Below are 21,564 nucleotides of genomic sequence, written 5' to 3' on the forward strand. Positions count from 1 at the left end.
TACATAATATATAATTTTTCTCTGAATATTTCAAGATTTTATCGCCAATATTTAGGAGTTTGACTATCGTGTGTTTAGGTGAATTTTGTTTATTTGCTTTTTAATCTTCCAAGGGTTTTCTGACCTTTCTAAACATGTAGACAAATATGCTTTACCAAATTTGTGAAGCTCTTGGCCATTACTTCTTTAAATTCTTCTTCTGCCCCATTCTCTCTCTTCTGTTTCTGGGATTCCAAGGTACACATATATTAGAATCCTGGAAATTGTCCCATAGGCTTTTTCAATTTTTTAAATATTTTCTTTCTCTGTCCTTCACATGGGAAAATTTCTATTAATCTTCTATGGTTTTTAAATCTGCTGAAAAGCCCAGCCAGGGAATTTTTTTGTTTTAAATGTGGAACTTTTCATTTTAAGACTTTTATATGGTTCTTCTTTATAGATTCATTACTCTGATGAGATCTTCTACCTCTTCACTTATAATCTTTACTTTTTGGCTTTGAATATATTTGTAATAGTTTTTTCAAAATTCTGGCCTGTTAATTCCAACATCTGGGTAATCTTGGGTTTTGTTTCAGCTGATATTTCATTATTATTATGGGTCACATTCTTCAAATTATTTCTGTATCCCGTAAGTTTTGGTTTATGCTAGTCACTGTGAATAATATGTTGTGGGGAATCTGGATTATGTCACCTTCTTTTTAGTGGTACTGATTTTTGTTCTGGCAGGCAGTTAAATTCTTGGTAGCTCTTTTGACCCCAAAATGCTTAGTTTTACTCTGTTAGGACAGATCTATACTGATTTAATCCTTAGACCAAGGACTTAGCCCTTACTTTAGGACATGACCCATATTCTAAAACAGGTCTACAGTAGCCCTTAATTTCAGGCTAGTTTAGCTTTACTCAGGCGCATAGCAAGGACTGCCACTGTGGTGAGACTGGGGTTCTAACATCTTTCATTACTGCTTATCATCGTGTCAGTTCAGCCCTCAGCTTTGCAACATGTACCCCACGTCTGCGAGGTCTAACATAATCTTGCTCTGTGCAGGTATAGCCCAGCCCTCACCAAAAACCTGCGGAAAACTCTGATGTAGGTTTCTGGGCCCTATTCCTCTATGAAACTCACTCTTCTCTTATACTCTGCCCTGTTAATCCTCACTAGCTCACATCCCTAAACACTGGTCTTTTCCTTCCCACCTCAACAATAACTCTATTTCTACTTAGATTCTACTTCCCTCCCTAGGCCAAAAAAAAAAAAAAAAAAAAAAGCCAGAGTGAACACAAGGTTCACCCCATGTGTTTCACTTCTCTCAAGGACCGCAGCCCTATTCTGTCTGTTAAAAGATGTTTTCCTGCTCTTCTGGCCTCTGTTGATTTTGACACGAGGTCAGCTATCATTTGTATTGCTTGCCCTCCTTGATATAATTAGTAGTTTTTCTATGAATACTTTCAAAACTTGATTTCCAGTTCTCAGGTTGCTTGAAAACAGTTGCTTCACATAATTTGTTGAGTTTTACTGTCACTGATAGTGGGAGGGCATGTTACTACCAGTCACTGTCATAAAAGAAAGTCAATATGTACCTTTTCGGGAGCACATTATAAATCATGAAGATTGAACAGAGTAGGTTCAAAGTAACATCAATAAATTTTTAAAAAGTAGAAATGGTACTCCCAACATTTGCTGATCATAGTGCAGTAAAACTAGAAATATCTGGGAGGCTTTCAAGATGGCTGACTAAAGGCACACATGTACTCCACAAGGAAGGACCAAAACAGTAAGGAGAGAAGCATGTGTTGATTAGAGCAACTAAGAGAGCACTCGAATTTAGCAGGGAAGGGACAGGGAACACCTGAGGCACAGAAAGAGAGAAAAGTGAAGCAGCCACTGCTGCCAATCCAGGATCAACCTGGAGCCCAGAGAGGCTCCCCAGTGTAGGGAAAGGCTAAGAGATCCCAGTAGTCCACATTCCCACTGTGGACCCTTGCAAACCCTAGCCATGGGAGAGTCCCTTCACTCTTACAGGCCCTGAGACTAGTAGAGTGAGCTAATCGGAGTCTGGACAATGGCACTGCTTTAGACAGGGACTTAACACTGGGTCCCACACATTCACCCAAGCAGCGGCAGAATGGCATTCTGAGCACCCAGCTCCCACCATACTGCATTCTGCCCTGGGGACCAACAGCCCCTAAATCTCTACATCCCTGGAGTCCTATTGACATCCCTCAGTATCCACCCAGAGGGTTGCAGCAATGCAATGCCAGCTGGAACCATAACATGGCCAGTTTTCAGCACTCTAGCCCATGCAGTGTCCAACACCATGAAAACGAGCATTGCAGCAGGGGAGGCTGCTCCTGGGACAAAGGGAGCCGAAACATGCACTCCCCAGAGACAGAGTTGCCTGCCTGACACCTGGGGATGCTGCCACCAACAGCAACCCTGTACCTACTCCTACCCCCACAGTAACAGGGCTACTGTGTACTTTAAAGTGTCTTCAGGGGACCTAGGGACCAGCCCTCTAGAATACCAACCCAGGGCTTGAGGATAGGCTCATTTTGCCCACTGCTGCATGCCACCTGAGCACACCACACAGAAACCTGGGGAATGCCCTGCTCCACCCGCCACAGCCTGTGCCCATGTGCACTATTAGAAAGTCTGAGGGGCCGAGCGCAGTGGCTCAAGCCTGTAATCCCAGCACTTTGGGAGGCCGAGACGGGCGGATCACGAGGTCAGGAGATCGAGACCATCCTGGCTAATATGGTGAAACCCCGTCTCTACTAAAAAATACAAAAAACTAGCCAGGGCGAGGAGGCGGGCGCCTGTAGTCCCAGTTACCCGGGAGGCCTGAGACAGGAGAATGGCGTGAACCTGGGAGGCGGAGCTTGCAGTGAGCTGAGATCCGGCCACTGCACTCCAGCCTGGGTGGCAGAGCAAGACTCTGTCTCAAAAAAAAAAAAAAAAAAGAAAGTCTGAGGAAGGCCCTGCTTCACCTGCTGTCACCTCTCTAGGTGTCTGAACACACCTCCCAAGGGCCTGAGGATCATCTCAGCCTGTCTGTTGCCCCAAGCACACATTACACATCAGGAGGCCTGACACAGGACCCAGCCCACCCCGATCCCCAGCGCCCGTGCATTCTGCCTGGAGGCCTGCTGACTGGCCCACTCCATCTATCACCCTGAGCAAGCACATACATCACCAGAAACCCTGACAAAAGACAAAGCCTACCTGCCACCAGCACCCAAGCACACTGTCTCAGGACCTGGGGATTATCCTGCCCTATCCACCCACACATGCCACATGGGGTCCTGGAGACCGGCATGTGCAGAATGTCATTACCACTGCTAGCATCAGCATATGCCACACAGAAGCCAAACAGTTGGCTTACCACCCCAATGCCATTGCAGATGCCATGCACACTACCCAGAGGAAAAATGACCCACCCAACCTCCCTGCCCACTACTGCCACTGCCAGGACCTGAGCAAGCCATCTTTAGGACCATAAATTAACCCACCTACAGTCACTAATACTGGTGCCCACCTATACCATCCAGGGACCCAAAGACAGGCACCCTCAGGTCACTGTCACCACCACCACCACTGGGGCCTGAATACCAGCCTGGCTGGCATCTCCATCCCCCCAAAAAATATCACCATTGCCTCCATTAACAACCACATCCTAAGCCACAGAGGAAATCACAGATACCACTGATGCTGACTGCAGCCAAAGAAATAATACAGATACTATACTACTGCATGAACCCAGAATCAAAGCTGAAGTGTCCTACTCAACCAACACTACAGATACATCTACACGAAAAAATTCTTCCCCTAAGAAATTCAATCCGAAAAATAGGAAGAAGTGCTTGTTACACAAGATGCATAGATATCAACATAAGGACACAAGGAAAATGAAAAGACAAGAAAACATGACACCGCTAAAGGAATGCAATAATACTCTAGTGAACAGATCCCAACAAAAAAAGAAATCAAAGGTATTTGTAAAAAAGAATTCAAACTAATGATATTGAAGAGGCTCAGTGAAATAAAAGAGGATACAGATGAACAAAACAAATTAGAAAAACAACTCATGCTATCAATGAGAAATTTCAACAAAGAGATAGCTGCCATTAAGGAGGACCAAACAGAAAATCTGGAACTGAAGAATTAAATGAATGGAATAAAAATTAAATCAAGAACTTCAATAACAGACTATATAAAGAAGAAGACAGAATTTTAGAAATTGAAGAAAGGTCTTGAAATAACCCAGTCAGATATGAAAATAATAAAAATTAAAAATTAAAAAAAGTGAAAAGAGTTTCTCTGATATATCAGACACCATAAAGACAGTAAATATTCAAATTTTGGGTGTTCCAGAAGTAGAAGAGATAAGTAACAGCATAGAAAACCTATGTAATAAAATAATAGCTGAAAAATTCCCAAGTCTTGCAAGATCTTTAGATTCCAGAAACAGGAAGCTCAAATATTCCCAATCAGATACAACCCAAAAAGGTCTTTTCTAAGGCACATTATGGTCAAACTGTCAAAAGTCAAAGAAAAATAGAGAATTCTAAAAATAGTAAGAAAAAAAGTGTCAAGTCACATATAAGGAAATGACCATCAGCCTAACTGGATTTCTCAGCAGAAAGCCTACAGTCAGGAGACAAGTGGATGATATATTTGAACTGCAAAAAAAAAAAAAAGAGAAAACAACAACAAAAACCCTGTGAGCTAAGAATACTATGCCCAGCAAATCTATCCTTCAAAATGTAAGATAAATAAAATCTTTAGCAGACAAACACAAACTAAGAGCTCATCACCACTAGGCCAGTCACAAAAAAATATTTTTTTCAAAAATGCTTACAGGAATCCTACATATGAAAGGGAATGGATAATATTTACCATCACAGAAGTATAAAACTTACTGTTAGACCAAACACAAAAATGAGAAGCAGATAAAACTCAAATGTGAATAAAACATAAAGCCTAAGTAGTAATTAACTTCAATAAACAATAAAAGACAAAGAAAGAAACAAAAGATATGCAAAACAACCAGAAGATAAATAACAAAATGACTGAAATAAATCCTTACCTATCAATAACAACCTTGAATATAAATGGATTAAACTCCCCACTTAAAAGGTATAGACTAGCCGAATGAATTTTAAAAACCATGAACCATCTTGCTGTCTACAAGAAATGTATTTCACCTCTAAACATACATATAAACGAAAAGTAAAGGTATGGAAAAAGATACCCCTCATGAACAAAAGCCAAAAGCAAGCAAAAGTAGCTACATTTATATAAGATAAAATAGACCTTCAGTCAAAAACACTAAAAAGAAACAACATCATTACATAATGATAAAAGGATCATTTCAGCAAGTGGATATAACAATTCTAAATATATACATACCCAATGCCACAGAACCCAGATATACAAAGTAAATATTAGATCTAAGGGGAGAGATATTAATAGATGTTAATACAATAGTTGGGGATTTTGACATATCACTCTCATTATAATACAGATAATCCAGACAGAAAAATCAACAACAAAACACTGAATTTAAACTGTATTTTAGATAAAATGGACCTAACATACATTTACAGAACATTTAATCCAAAAACTGCAGAATATACATTCTTCTCATCAGCACATAAAACATTCTCCAGGATAGACAATGTTAGGCCACAAAACAAGTCTCAACAAATTTTTAAAAATCAAAATCATATCAAGTATCTTCTCAGAGCATAATGGAGCAAAACTAGAAGCCAATACCAAAAAGAATGTTGGAAACTATACAAATACATGGAAATCAATATGCTCCTGAATGACCACAGTTAAGTGAAGAAATCAGGAAACAAAAAAAAAAAAAAAAAAAAAAAAACAAGCAAACAAAAGTTACTGAAACAAATGATAATTGAAACACAACATACCAAAACGTATGGGATACAACAAAAGCAGTGCTATGAGGGAAGTTTATAGCAATAACACATCTACATTAAAAAGCAGAAAGACTTCACATAAACAATCTAACAACACAGCTAAAGTAATTGGAAAAGCAAGAGCAAACCAAAACTAAAATTAGTAACAGGAAATAATAAAGATCATACTAGAACTAAAAAGAAAAAGAGACAAAAAAGTATAAAGGATCAACAGAAGGAAAAGTTTGCATTTTTAAAAAAATAAAAATAAAAAAACCACTAGCAACACTAAACAAGAAAAAAGGAAGAAGATCCAAATAAACAAAATCAGAAATGAAAAAGGAAACATTACAACTGTTGCTCTAGAAATACAAAAGATCAGAGACGATTATGAGCAGCTATACACTAACAACCTGGAAAACCTAGAGAAAATAGACAAATTCTTAGACATAGACAACTACCAAGATTGAATTAGGAAAAATAGAAAACCTGAATAGAACAATAATGAGTAATGAGATTAAATCAATAAAAGACCAGGACCAGATCACTTCACTGCCCAATTCTACCAAACTTTCAAAGAAGAATTAACACCAATTCTCCACCAAATATTGTAAAGAAATAAAAAGAAGATAATTCTCCCTAACTTATTCTACAAGGTCAGCATTCCCCTGATACCAAATCCAGATAAGAACACAACTACAAAAAAACTCTACAGGCCAATAGCCCTGATGAACATAGACACAAAAATCTTCAACAAAACACTAGCAAACAGAATCCAACAGAACATCAAAAAGATAATGCACTGTGACCAAGTGGGATTCATCCCAGGGATGCATGGATGGTTCAACATATGCAAATCAATAAATGTGATACAACATCTCATAGAATGAAGGATAAAAACCATGTGATCATCTCAAACAATGCAGAAAAGGTATTAACATGGTTCAGTATCTCTTCATGATAAAAACTCTCAACAAACTAGGCACTAAAGGAACATACCTCAATATGTAATAACAAAGGCCAAATATGACAAACCAACAGCTAACATCATGCCATATGGTGGAAAGCTGAAAGCCTTTCCTTTAAGAACTGGAACAAAAAAGGATGCCCACTTTCACCACTCCTGTTCAATATATTACTGGAAATCCTAGCCAGAGCGATCAGACAAGAGAAAGAAAGAAAAAGCATCCAAACGGGAAAAGAGGAAGTCAAATTGTCCCTCTTTGCTCATGATATAATCTTATATCTAAAAATAACTAATCACTCCACCAAAAAAAACTCTTGCATCTGATAAATTTAGTAAAGTTGTAGAACACAAAAATCACTATATATAAATCAGTAGTGTTTCTATACACTAATAATAAACCAGCTGAGGAAAAAAAATCAAAAAGGCAACCCACTTACAATAGCTAAAAAAAACCCTAGGAATAAATTTAACCAAGGAGGTAAAAATACCTCTAAAAGGAACACTTGAAAACACTAAGAAACTGAGGAGGACAAAAATAAACGGAAAAACATCCTATGCTTATGGGTTAGAAGAATTAATATTGTTAAAATGATCATACTGCCAAAAGCTATATTCAGAGTCATAGCAATTCTTATCAAAGTACTGATGCCATTTTTTACAGAAATAGAAAAAAATCCTTAAATTCATATGGAACCAAAAAAGAGCCCAAATAGCCAAAGCAATTCTGAAGGAAAAGAAAAACAGCAACAACAACAACAGAAAAGGCTGGAGGCATCATACTACCTGACTTCAAAATACATTACAAGGCTATGGTAACCAAAACAACATAGTATTGGTATAAAATCAGACATATAGACCAATGGAGCAGAATGGAGATCCCAGATATAAATTCATGTATTCACAGCCAAACTGATTTTCAACAATGATGCCAAGAACATACATTGGAGATAGGACTCCTTCAACAAATGGTGCTGGGAAAATTGGATATTTATATGCAGAAGAATAAAACTCAACTCTTATCTCTCACCACATACAAAAATCAACTCAAGATAGGTCAAAGACTTAACCATAAGATCAGAAACCATAATATTGCTAGAAAAAAATACAGAGAGATAAGTCTTCAGGACATCGGTCTAGGCAAATATTTTATGACTAAGACATCAGAAGCATAGGCAACAAAAACAAAAACAGACAAATGTGACTATATTAAACTTGAAAGCTTCTGCACAGCAAAGGAAACAATCTATAGACTGAACAGACAACTTTTTGAAGGGGAGAAAATATTTTCTAACTATTCATCTGACAAGTAACTAATATCCAAAATATAAAAGGAACTCAACTCAACAGAACAATAATAATTCCATTAAAACATAGGCAAAGAATTGGAACAGACACTTCTCAAAAGAAGACATAAAAACTGCCAACAGGTATACGACTAAATGCTTAACATCACTAATTATTAGGAAAATGCAAATCAAACCCACAATGAGATCCTATCTTTTTACTCCAGTTAGAATGGCTATTACGAAAAGGACAAAAAACAACAGATGCTGGAGAGGATGCAAAGAAGAGGGAACTCTTATACGCCATTGGCAGGAATGTCAATTAACACAGCCATTATGAAAAATCAGATTTCTTTTTTTGTGTGTGAATACATGGTAGGTATATATATTTACAGGGTACATAAGATATTTTGATATAGGCATGCAATGCATAATAACCACATCAGAGTAAATGGGGCATCCATCCCATCAAGCATTTATCCTTTGTGTTACAGAAAATCCAATTATACTTTTTAAATTATTTTTAAATATACAATTAAATTATTTTTTATTACAGCCACACTGTTGTGCTAGCAAATACTAGGTCTTATTCATTCTAACTATCTTATTGGTAACCATTAGCCATCCCCACTTCCCCCACCACCACAACCCACTATCATTCCCAGACTCTGGTAACCTTCATTCTACTAGCTACCTCCATTAAGTTCAATTGTTTTAATTCTTTGCTCCCTCAAATAACTGAGAACATGTGAAGTTTGTCTTCCCATTCCTAGCTTATTTCACTGAACATAATAACCTCCAGTTCCATGGAAGTACCACTTGATCCAGCAATCTCACTACTGGGTATTTATCCAAAGGAAAAGAAATCAGTATATCAAAGGGATACCTGCACCACTTTGTTTACTGCAGCACTATTCACAATAGCCAAGACACGGAATCAAATAGTATTCCATCCATGTATAGATATCACATTCAGTCTACAGATGAATGGATAAAGATAATATGATATCTTTACATGATAGAATACTATTCAGCCGTAAAAGAGAATGAAATTGTATCATTTGCAGCAACATGGATGGAGGTGGAGGTCATCATGTTAAGTGAAATCAGCCAGGCACAGAAAGACAAGTATCACATGTTCTCATTCATATGGGCAATCTAAAAAAGTTGATCTCATGTAGGTAGAAAGTGGGATGATAGTTACCAGAGGCTGGGAAGGGTAAGTGTTGGTGGGCGGGGGTATACAGAGAGGTAGACTCATGGGTACAAACACATATCTAGATGGAAGGAATAAGTTCTAGTGGTTGACGTCACCATAGGGTGCGTACAGTTAACAATATATTGTGTATTTCAAAGTAGTTAAAAGAGAAGATTTGAAATGTTCCCAACACAAATAAATGGGGTGATGAATATCCTAAATACCCTGATTGGATCACATTCTATGTATGTATCAAAATATCACAGGTACCCTATAAATGTGTACAAATATTATGCATCAATAAAAATAAATTTTAATAGTAGAAATAAAATTAATAAAACAAAAAACCCTTTTCACCATAAAAATGCCTTCATTTCAAGGCAACTCTAGACTCAGTGAGAGAATATACACCAAAACTGAAATATATATGGGAAAGAAAAATGATCAAAGCACTACAGATTAGAATTTCCGTGTAAGGTATAAATAAGGTAATACTTGAAAATTCATGCATCAGAGTTAAGTATCATATCCAAGAACCAAGAAAAAGAAGGACAAAACAAACTCATGAAGCACAAAGGATTAATAGGTAAAAACAGAAATTGACTTTTGAAAAAAGTAACATTAAGAAGTAAATCCTAAAACTGATTTGAAAAAAATACAAACACACACATTCTAGTAAAACCATGATTATAACTACTCGATAAAAATGCAAAAGTACAAATTTTTGCAAACTATGCATCTAACAAAGGCCTAATGTCCAGCATCTATAAGGAACTTATACAAATGTACAAAAAAAAAAAAAAAAAAAAAAAAAGCAACACCATTAAAAAGTAGGCAAAGGACATGAACAGGCACTTTTAAAGGAAGACATACATGCAACCAACAAACATGGAAAAAGCTCATCACTGATCATTAGAGAACTGCAAATCAAACCACAACGAAATACTATCTAACACCAGTCAGAATGGCTATTATTAAAAAGTCAAAAAATAAGAGATGCTAGCAAGGTTGTGGAGAAAAAGGAGCACTTATACTAGTGGGAGTGTAAATGAATTCAGCCGTTGTGGAAGACTGTGGTGATTCCTCAAAGGCTAAAATATAGACATGCCATTCGACCCAGCAATCCCATTACTGGGTATACAACCAAAGGAATATAAATCATTCTATTATGAAGACACATGCACACATATGTTCACTGCAGCACTATTCACAATAGCTAAGACATGGAATCAACCTAAATACCCATCAATGATAGACTGGATAAAGAAAACATGGTACATCATGGAATGTTATGCAGCCATCAAAACAAAAAACAAAACAAAAACAAGATCATATCCTCTGCTGGAGGATATGGAGCTGGAGGCTATTGTCCTTAGCAAACTAACACAGGAACAGAAAACCAAATACTGTGTATTCTCATAAGTAGGAGCTAAAAGATGAGAATACTTGGACATACAGAGAACAACACATCCTGGGCCTTTCAGAGGGTGGAGGGTGGGAAGAGAAAGAGGATCGGGAAAAATAGCTAATGAATACTAGGCTTAATAGCTGACTGATGAAATAACCTGTACAATAAACTCCCATGACACAATTCTATTATCTATATAATAAACCTCCACTTGTATCCCTGAAATTAAAAGTTTTTAAAAAATACAAATACATTATACAAGAAATGATAATGGTGCAGTAACTTCTGAAATGTAGGAAAATAAAAGATTTAAAAGAATTAGTTTTGTTCAACTCTGTGAAAATAGAATTGAAAGTGTGTAGGAAATAAAAATTTCCAGGAAAATATAATTTACTAGAGCTGATTCTAAAAGAGATGGAAAATTTTTTTAAAGTTTCATTATTACTATAGAAATAGAGAAAATCATCACAGAGCTATCACTACTATCATACCACAAAAAGAGAGCACCAGCCAGATGACTTCAAGAAGAAACTCTACCAAACTTTTTTTTTTTTGAAATGGAGTCTCGCTCTATCACCCAGGCTGGAGTGCAGTGGCACAATCCCGGCTCACTGCAACCTCCACCTCCCGGGTTCAAGCGATTCTCCTGACTCGGCCTCCCAAGTAGCTGGGACTACAGGCACATGCCACCATGCCTGACTAATTTTTGTATTTTTAATAGAGTCAGGGTTTCACTGTGTTAGCCAGGATGGTCTCCATCTGCTGACCTCGTGATCTGCCCACCTCAGCCTCCCAAAGTGCTGGGATTACAGGCATGACCCACCGCGACCGGCCTAAACTTTTAAGGATTAGATAATTCCAATAATACATCAACTTTCCAGAAATACAGAAACAGGAAAAAAAATTTTTTTAATGAAGCAATATAGCATTAATATTAAAATCTGGGCGAAGAATGTTTTTCTCCCATCAAAAATGAACAAACAAAATCACAGACCAATCACACCAATGAATGGCAATGAAAAATCCTAAATAAAATATTTGCAAAGAACTAAAGTAGCACAATTAAAGAACTGTATATCGTAAGTGTGGTTACTGACTCAAACACTAGGATAGGTTCAATGTTCGGTAACCGATTAAATATAAACCATTATATAAATAGATTCAAGGAAAAATCATTTGATCATTTCCATAGAGGCCAAAAAAGCATTTGATAAAAGTCATTATTCCTGATTACAAAAGAAACAAAAATAAAATTAAAATAGAAGAGTACATCCTTAACCAGAAAAAAAGATCCTCAGACAAATCCAACACATCTTCTACCCCACTCTCTTTGAATCTTGTAATTAGACCAGAGGGGAAAAGTAGCATCGTAAAAATTGGAAAGAAAATCATCATTATTTGCAATTATTATATGACTGGAAAACTAAGAAAATCACCTAAAAACTATTACTATAAAAATAATAAAAGAATCAATGTAGTTACAAAATTGCATATACAGAAATCAAAAACTTTCAAACATATTTAAAACAACAAATTGCAGCCAGGCATGGTGGCTCACACCTGTAATATCAACCAGTGCTTTAAAAGTCTGAGGTGGAAAGATCACTTGAAGCCAGGAGTTTGAGACCACCATGGTTAACATAGCAAGACCCTGTCTCCATCAAAAAAAGGAAAAAAAATAGCCAGGCAGGGTGGCACGTGCCTGTTGTCCTAGTTACTTGGGAGGCTGAAGCGGGAGGATCACTTGAGGCCAGGAGTTCAAGGCTGCAATAAGCTCTGATTGTGCTACTGCACTCCAGCCTGGGTAACACACTGAGACTCTGTCTCTAAAATAAAGTAAAATAAAATAAAATAATTTAAAAATAAATTGGAATATATAATGGTAGAAAAGTCCTCATTTCTATTGAATGCAAAAAAAAAGATACAACACTTAGGAAGGCATAAACTTAACAAGAAATGCACAAGACCTGTATAAAGAAAACTACAAAAAATCTCTGAAGAACATAAAAGTGCCTTGAACAAATGGGGAAGCAAAACATGCTTGTAGGTCCAAAGACAAGCAATCTCATGTGCTCTTGTGGAAATTTAAATTGCCACATCACTTAGAGCAGCTTGTCATTATCTACAAAAATTACATACGTAGACATCCTTTGATCTAACAATTCCAATTCCAGGAATTTCTCCTATAAATATCCTGCTCCTGTGTGAAGGTATACATATTATAAAGCTATTCATTGTAGAACTGTCTGTAACAGCAAAATATTGCAACAACACATATCTACCACTGAAGCCCTGGTTAAATAAACTATGCTACATCCATAAAACAGAATAGCATGTTCCTGTGTAAAAGAATAAAGATATCTATATACCAAAGCCCCACAACTGTTGGCAATATTTATCACAGGGGGTAAGTGCATATTTTTCTTAGGGGAAGAAAAACATATTACTAGCATTGAAATATAATGACCACGTAGAAACAGAATTCTAGGCCGGGAGCGGTGGCTCACGCCTATAGTCCCAGCACTTTGGGAGGCCCAGGTGGCAGATCACCTGAGGTCAGGAGTTTGATGCCAGCCTGGCCAACATAATGAAACACCGTCTCTACTAAAAATACAAAAATTAGCCAGGCATGGTGGCGGGTGCCTGTAATCCCCGCTACTTGGGAGGCTGAGGCAGGAGAATTGCTGGACCCTGGGAGGTGGAAGTTGCCCTGGACCGAGATATCACCATGGCACTACAGCCTGAGCAACAGAGTAAGACTGTCTTAAAAAAAAAAAGAAACAGAACTCTAAATTCTTGGGTGGGCAGGGGGAAACTAGAACAGTGAGTTGGTAATTTTATTCAGTGACAGATTTTGTCCCAGGTCTTATTCCTGTGAAAAATTCCAGTTGATAGCTTCTATTTTATTAACATAAGAGAGAACGATATACAGTCATGCACTGTATAATGACGCTTCAGTCAACAGTAGACCGCCTAAATGATGATGGCCCCATAAAAATATAATAAAGTTGAAAATTTCTTGTCACCTAGTGACATCTTGATGATCCTGATCCTATTTAGGTGAAGGTTAATTTGCATGATTTTGTTGTAGTTTTTAACACAAAAGTTTAAAAAGTAAAAAAAAAAATTAATTAAATTTAAATATAGAAAAAAGCAGCCAGGTACAGTGGCTCACACTTATAATCTCAGCAGCATTCTGGGAGGCCGAGGGTGGCAGATCACTTAAGCCCAAGAGTTCAAGACCAGCCTAAGCAAGATGATAAAACCCTGTCTCTACAAAATAATAATAACAATAATACATTAATTAACTAATTAGCTGGGCATGGTGGCATGCGCCTGTAGTCTCAGCTGCTAGAGAGGCTGAGGTAGCCCCCTACCTGAGCTCAGGGAGTTCAGGCTGCAGTGAGCCGTGATCGCCTAAATGCACTCCAGCCAGGGCAACAGAGTGGGACTCTGTCTCAAAAAAACAAAACAATAAAAACAACAACAACAACAACAAAAAGTTTATAGAATAAGGACATAAAGCTATACCATGTGCTTGTGTTCCAAGCTAAGTGTTATTACAAAAGAGTCAACAAGTAGAAAAGGTTTTTTAAGTTATGAAGTTTAAAAATTATAGTAAGCTAAAGTGAATTTCCTATGAAACAAAGAAAAAACTTTTTAAAATATACTTTAGATTCTAGGGTACATGTGCACAACGTGCAGGTTTGTTAAATAGGTATACATGTGCCACGCTGGTTTGCTGCACCCATCAACTCATCATTTACATTAGGTATTTCTCTTAACACTCTCCCTCCCCCAGCTCCCCACCCCCGACATGCCCCAGTGCATGATGTTCCCCACCCTGTGTCCAAGTGTTCTCATTGTTCAATTCCTACCTATGAGTGAGAACATGTGGGGTTTAGTTTTCTGTTCTTGTGATAGTTTGCTAAGAATAATGGTTTCCAGCTTCATCCATGTCCCTGCAAAAGACATGAACTCATCCTTTTTTATGGCTGCACAGTATTCCATGGTGTATATGTGCCACATTTTCTTAATCCAGTCTATCATTGATGGACATTTAGGTTGGTTCCAAGTCTTTGCTATTGTGAATAGTGCTGCAATAAACATACGTGTGCATGTGTCTCTATAGCAGCATGATTTATAATCCTTTGGGTATATACCCAGTAATGGGATCGCTGGGTCAAATGGTATTTCTAGTTCTAGATCCTTGAGGCATTGCCACACTGTCTTCCACAATGGTTGAACTAATTTCCACTCCCAACAACAGTGCAAAAGTGTTCCTATTTCTCCACATCCTCTCCAGCACCTATTGTTTCCTGATTTTTAAATAATCACCATTCTAACTTGCATGAGATGTTACCTCATTGTGGTTTTGATTTGCATTTCTCTGATGGCCAGTGATGATGAGCATTTTTTTCATGTGTCGTTGGCTGCATAAATGTCTTCTTTTGAGAAGTGTCTGCTCATATCCTTTGCCCACTTTTTGATGGGGTTGTTTTTTTCTTGTAAATTTGTTTAACTTCTTTTGTGGATTCTGGATATTAGCCCTTTGTCAGATGGGTAGATTGCAAAGATTTTCTCCCATTCTGTACTTGCCTATTCACTCTGATGGTAGTTTCTTTTGCAGAAGCTCTTTAGTTTAATTAGATCCCATTTGTCTATTCTGGCTTTTGTTTCCATTGCTTTTGGTGTTTTAATCATGAAGTCTTTGCCCATGCCTATGTCCTGAATGGTATTGGCTTAGGTTTTCCTCTAGGGTTTTTATGGGTTTAGATCTAACATTTAAGACTTTAATCCATCTTGAATTACTTTTTCTATAAAGTGTAAGGAAGGGATCCAGTTTCAGCTTTCTACATATGGCTAGCAGTTTTCCCAGCACCATTTATTAAATAGGAAACCATTTATTAAATAGGAAACCCATTGCTTTTGTTGGGTCTGTCAAAGATCAGATGGTTGCAGATGTGTGGTGTTATTTCTGAGGCCTCTGTTCTGTTCCATTGGTCTATATATCTGTTTTGGTGCCAGTATCATGCTGTTTTGGTTACTGTAGCCTTATAGTATAATTTGAAGTCAGGTAGCGTGAAGCCTCCAGTTTTGTTCTTTTTGCTTAGGATTATCTTGGCAATGCGGGCTCTTTTTTGATTCCATATGAACTTTAAAGTAGTTTTCTCCAATTTTGTGAAGAAAGACATTGGTAGTTTGATGGGGATGGCATTGAATCTATAAATTACCTTGGATAGTAGGGCCATTTTCACAATATTGATTCTTCCTATCCATGAGCACGGAATGCTTTTCCATTTGTTTGTGTCCTCTTTTATTTCGTTGAACAGTGGTTTGTAGTTCTCCTTGAAGAGGTCCTTCACATCCCTTGTAAGTTGGATTCCTAGGTATTTTATTCTCTTTGTAGCAATTGTGAATGGGAGTTCATTCATGATTTGGTTCTCTGTTTGTCTATTATTGGTGTATAGGAATGCTTGTGATTTTTGCACATTGATTTTGTATCCTGAGACTTTGGTGAAGTTGCTTATCAGCTTAAGGAGATTTTAGGCTGAGACAATGGGGTTTTCTAAATATACAATCATGTCATCTGCAAACAGGGACAATTTGATTTCCTCTTTTCCTAATGAATACCCTTTATTTCTTTCTCTTGCCTGATTGCCCTGGCTGGAACTTCAAACACTATGTTGAATAGGAGTGGGGAGAGAGGGCATCCTTGTCTTATGCCAGTTTTCAAAGGGAATGCTTCCAGTTTTTGCCCATTCAGTATGATATTGACTGTGGGTTTGTCATAAATAGCTCTTATTATTTTGAGATACATTCCTTCAATACCTAGTTTATTGAGAGTTTTTAGCATAAAGGTCTGTTCAATCTTGTCAAAGGCCTTTTCTGTATCTATTGAGATAATCATGTCGTTTTTGTTACTGGTTCTATTTATGTGATGGATTACGCTTATTGATTTGCATATGCTGAACCAGCCTTGCATCCCAGGGATGAAGCCCACTTGATCATGGTAGATAAGCTTTTTGATGTGCTACTGGATTTGGTTTGCCATTATTTTATTGAGGATTTTTGCATCAATGCTCATCAGGGATATTGGTCTAAAATTTTCATTTTTTGTTGTGTCTCTGCCAAGTTTTGGTATCAGGATGATGCTGGCCTCATAAAATGAGTTAGGCAGGATTCCCTCTTTTTATTGATTGGAATAGTTTCAGAAGGAATGGTACCAGCTCCTCTTTGTACCTCTCTGGTAGAATTCAGCTGTGAATTCATCTTGTCCTGGACATTTTTTGGTTGGTAGGCTATTAATTATTGCCTCAATTTCAGAGCCTGGTATTGCTGTATTCAGAGATTCAACTTCTTCCTGGTTTAGTCTTGGAAGGGTGTAGTGTCCATGAATTTATCCATTTCTTCTAGATTTTCTAGTTTATTTGCATAGAGGTATTTATAGTATTCTCTGATGGTAGCTTGTGTTTCTGTGGGATCAGTTGTGATATTCCCCTTTATCATTTTTTATTGTGTCTATTTGATACTCTCTCTTTTCTTATATATTAATCTTGCTAGTTGTCTATTAAGTTGTTGATCTTTTCAAAAAACCAGCTCCTGGATTCATTCACTTTTTGAAGGGTTTTGTGTTTCTCTATTTCCTTCAGTTCTGCTCTGCTCTTAGTTATTTCTTGCCTTCTGCTAGCTTTTGAATGTCTTTGCTCTTGCTTCTCTAGTGCTTTTAAGTGTGATGTTAGGGTGTCGATTTTAGATCTTTCCTGCTTTCTGTTGTAGGTATTTAGTGCTATAAATTTCCCTTTAAACACTGCTTTAAATGTGTCCCAGAGATTCTGGTACGTTGTGTCTTTCTTCTCGCTGGTTTCAAAGAACATCTTTATTTCTGCCTTAATTTCCTTATTTACCCAGTAGTCATTTAGGAGCAGGTTGTTCAGTTTCCGTGTAGTTGAGCAGTTCTGAGTGAGTTTCTTAATCCTGAGTTCTAGTTTGATTCCACTGTGGTCTGAGAGACAGTTTGTTGAATCTTTTATATTTGCTGAGAAGTGCTTTACTTCCAATTATGTGGTCAGTTTTAGAATAAGTGTGATGTAGTGCTGAGGAGAATGTATATTCTGTTGATTTGGGGTGGAGAGTTCTGTAGATGTCTATTAGTTCTGCTTGGTGTAGAACTGAGTTCAAGTCCTGTATACCCTTGTTAACCTTCTGTCTCGTTGATCTGTCTAATATTGACAGTGGGGTGTTAAAGTCTCCCATTATTATTGTGTGGGAGTCTAAGTCTCTTTGAAGGTCTCTAAGGACTTGCTTTGTGAATCTGGGTGATCCTGTATTGGATGCATACATATTTACGATAGTTAGCTCTTCTTGTTGAATTGATCCCTTTGCCGTTATGTAATGGCCTTCTTTATCTCTTTTGATCTTTGTTGGTTTAAAGTCTGTTTCATCAGAGAGTAGGATTGCAACCCCTGCTTTTTTTTGCTTTCCATTTGCTTGGTAGATCTTCCTCCATCCCTTTTTTTTTTTTTTTTTTTTTTTTTTTGAGCCTATGTGTGTCTCTGCATGTGAGATGGGTCTCCTGAATACAGCACACTGATGGGTCTTGATTCTTTATCCAATTTGCCAGTCTGTGTCTTTTAATTGGAGCATTTAGCCCATTTACATTTAAGGTTAATATTGTGATGTGTGAATTTGATCCTGTCATTATTATGTTAGCTGGTTATTTTGCCCATTACTTGATGCAGTTTCTTCATAGCATCAATGATCTTTACAATTTGGCATGTTTTTGCAGTGGTTGGTACTGGCTGTTCATTTCCATGTTTAGTGCTTCCTTCAGCAGCTCTTGTTGTAAGGCAGGCCTGGTGGTGACAAAATCTCTCAGCATTTGCTTGTCTGTAAAGGATTTTATTTCTCCTTCACTTATAAAACTTATGATTGGCTGGATATGAAATTCTGGGTTGAAAATTCTTTTCTTTAAGAAGGTTGAATACTGGCCCCCACTCTCTTCTGGCTTGTAGGGTTTCTGCCAAAAGATTTGCTGTTAGTTTTATGGGCTTCCCTTTGTGGGTAACCCAACCTTTCTCTCTGGCTGCCCTTAACAACTTTTCCTTCATTTCAACCTTGGTGAATCTGACAATTATGTGTCTTGGGGTTGTTCTTCTGGAGGAGTATCTTTGTGGTGTTCTCTGTATTTCCTGAATTTGAATCTTGGCCTGCCTTGCTAGGTTGGGGAAGTTCTCCTGGATAATATCCTGAAGAGTGTTTTCCAACTTGGTTCCATTCTCCCCATCACTTTTAGGTACACCAATCAAACGTAGATTTGGTCTTTTCCCATAGTCCCATATTTCTTAGAGGCTTTGTTCATTTCTTTTTACTCTTTTTTCTCTAAACTTGTCTTCTCACTTTATTTCATTAATTTGACCTTCTATCACTGATCCCCTTTCTTCCACTTGATTGAATTGGTTATTGAAGCTCGTGCATGCATCACAAAGTTCTCGTGCCATGGTTTTCAGCTCCATCAGGTCATTTAAGGTCTTCTCTACACTGTTTATTCTAGTTAGCCATTCGTCTAACCTTTTTTCAAGGTTTTTAGCTTCCTTGTGATGGGTTAGAACACGCTCCTTTAGCTCAGAGAAGTTTATTATTACTGAGTTTTTGAAGCTTACTTCAGTGAACTCATCAAAGTCATTCTCCATCCAGCTTTGTTCTGTTGCTGGAGAGGAACTGTGATTCTTTGGAGGAGAAGAGGCACTCTGGTTTTTAGAATTTTCAGCTTTTCTGCTGTGGTTTCTCCCCATCTTTTTGGTTTTATCTACCTTTGTTCTTTGATGTTGGTGACCTACAGATGGGGTTTTGGTGTAGATGTCCTTTTTGTTGATGTTGATGCTATTCCTTTCTGTTTGTTAGTTTTCCTTCTTACAGTCAGGTCCCTCAGCTGCAGGTTTGCTGGAGTTTGCTGGAGGTCCACTCCAGACCCTGTTTGCCTGAGTATCAACAGCAGAGGCTGCAGAACAGCAAATGTTGCAGAACAGCAAATATTTCTGCCTGATCCTTCCTCTGGAAGCTTCATCCCAGAGGGGCAGCCACTTGTAAGAGGTGTCTGTCAGCCCCTACTGGGAGGTGTCTCCCAGTTAGGCTACACGGGCGTCAGGGACCCACTTGAGGAGGCAGTCTGTCTATTCTCAGAGTTCAAATGCCATGCTGGGAGAACCACTGCTCTCTTCAGAGCTGTCAGACAGGGATGTTTCTTTCTTTCTTTTTTTTTTTTTGAGATGGAGTCTCACTCTTGTCCCCCAGGCTGGAGTGTACTGGTGCAATCTCGGCTCACTGCAACCTCCAACTCCCCGCTTCACGTGATTCTCTTGCCTCAGCCTCCCAAGTAGCTGGGACTACAGTCGCCCGTCACCACACCTGGCTAATTTTTGTATGTTTAGTAGAGATGGGGTTTCACCAAGTTGGCCAGGCTGGCCTCAAACTCCTGACCTCAGGTGATCCACCAGCCTTGGCCTCCCAGAGTTCTGGGATTACAAGCATGAGCCACTGCACCCAGAAAAGTTTCTTTCTTTTTTTTTTATAAATCGAGTGTAGCCTAAGTGTACACGGTTTATAAAGTCTACAGTAGTGTACAGCAACATCCTATGCCTTCACATTCACTCACCACCCACTCACTGACTCCCTCAGGGCAACTTTCAGTCCTGCAAGCTTCATCCATAGTAAGTGCCCTATACAGGTGTATCACATTTTATCTTTTATATCATATGTTTACCACATCTCTTCTATGTTTAAATACACAATACTTCTATGTTTAAATACACAAATACTTACACCTCTGTGTTACGAGTGACTACAGTATTCACTACATGTTTGTAGCCTAGGGGCAACAGGCCATACGTACCATACAGCCTACGTGTATAGTAGGCTATGCCATCTAGATGTGTGTAAGTACACGCTATGGTGTTCACACAATGATAAAACTGCCTAATGATATATATCGCAGAACACACTGCTGTAGTTATGCAATGCATGACTGTACATGATTTTTAGAATTGTAACAGTACAGACGTGCATAAGATATAAAGTAAACCACTGTCAACACACCTAGTCTCATTTTCCAAAGTGCTTTTGGTCATATCTGTTTTTGATTGGCAGTCTTACAGTTCAAATGTTTGTACCCTCCAAAACTCATGCTGACCCTTAATCCCCATTATAATGGCATTAAGAGGATAGGAAATCCAACTATGGTATTTGAGAGGTGAGAACTCTGAGAAGTAGTTAAGATTAGATGAGATCATTAGGATGGGGTATTAGTCACTTCATAAGAGGAGGAAAAGAAACCTGAGCTAGCAAGCTCAGCTCCTTCACCATGTGATGCCCTACACTGTCTTTGGACTCTGCAAAGAGTCTCCAATAGCAAGAAGGCCCTCACCACATGCAACCCGTCAATCTTGGACTTCTCAGCATCCAGAACTGTACAAAATATATTTCTTTTTGTTTTAAATTACTCAGTCTCAGGTATCCTATTATAGCAACAGAAAACAGATGAAGACAGACAGCGATCAGTCTAAACACTATGAGTACACTTCTATTTCTTGGTTTGTCATCTTTAAGCAGTGCCTATTGATTTTATGCCATTAAGAGAATGAATTATCTTAGAGAAACCATCGCACACTTCCAAATTTTGCTAGTGATATTACTTAAAAATTCTTATCTATTTTGAGTCATCAACTTTAGATGGTACTTCTAGACTCCACGCTATATAAGATGAAGAAACGTACAAACAGGCAAAACTTGA

The 21,564-nt window shown here is 37.9% G+C and overlaps 1 protein-coding gene across 8 annotated transcripts in view; it reads right to left on the reverse strand.

Moving 5' to 3' along the window:
* Positions 1–21,564, reverse strand: part of ULK4 (unc-51 like kinase 4) — a 703,273-nt gene that overhangs the window by 290,948 nt on the left and 390,761 nt on the right. The gene's annotated exons all lie outside the window — the stretch shown is intronic.

This window comes from Rhinopithecus roxellana, chromosome 1 (genome assembly GCF_007565055.1).
Source record: "Rhinopithecus roxellana isolate Shanxi Qingling chromosome 1, ASM756505v1, whole genome shotgun sequence".
Taxonomy (NCBI): domain Eukaryota; kingdom Metazoa; phylum Chordata; class Mammalia; order Primates; family Cercopithecidae; genus Rhinopithecus; species Rhinopithecus roxellana.